Consider the following 967-nt stretch of genomic DNA (forward strand, 5'->3'; position numbering starts at 1 on the left):
CTAGAGACAGGATATAATGATGTGTGTAATTATAGAAACGGGTTGTTTTCATAATACTAAGAACTGAGTTTGTAGCTGTGACAGAAATGGTGGTACTTCTAGCCTGAACAGTAGTGTTGCGACTCACACCTGATGGAGATTTTAGGTCTGATAATGGTAGGGTATCATTTAGAGTTTTTATTTTATTAAGATATCCAAGATAAAATTCGCAAATAGTGTCTTCATAACTTTTGATGAACTTAATGTTAAATGCTGTTTATAGGCTGTTTTTCTCATCCTTTCATTTTAAAGACATCACATGCACACATCATGCATGCTTTCATAATTTGGTACTACACCTTGGATGAAACTTTAGCTCTTCTTTCTTCTTTTCTAACAGCAGTATTGAGCCCCGGCTCCNTCCTCAGGAAAGTAAATGGTTGACTGACAGTCTGCAGGGGACTAGTGAAGGAATGAAATGATGTCCTTTTTAGGTTCTAGAGCTACTCTGTTAATACAGTAGCTTTTAACCACATGAGGCTCCTCAAGTTTGAATCTAACTTAATTAAAGTGAAATGAAATGAAAACTTCCTTTCCTTAGTTGCACCAGTCACAACTTAAGTGCTCTATAGCCACACGTAGCTAGTGGCTACGATATATACAGCTCATATATAGAACATTTTGTCATTGGCCAGCACTGTCCTAGGGAAGAAAAGACTATGTTGGGTGTTTTGTAACTTGGTCATCAGTGAACCACTAAAGTTAGCTGTCTGCCCATGGAACCTTTGTGTAACTTGAAGTGGTCCAATGGATGATAACCCAGAAGCTGCAAAGAGCCCTTTAGTCCTGAGGACCAGAGTGGACCATGGTATCCTCTGTGACTAAGTCTGTGTCATCAGTACCTAGCAGACACGTGCTGTGGGTCTGCCCGTGGCAGGAAATCCAACCTGGCCCATGCTTTCTGTAACATTTCCAACACAGCTCATAC

This window comes from Galeopterus variegatus, unplaced genomic scaffold (genome assembly GCF_000696425.1).
Source record: "Galeopterus variegatus unplaced genomic scaffold, G_variegatus-3.0.2 Scaffold5920, whole genome shotgun sequence".
Classification (NCBI taxonomy): domain Eukaryota; kingdom Metazoa; phylum Chordata; class Mammalia; order Dermoptera; family Cynocephalidae; genus Galeopterus; species Galeopterus variegatus.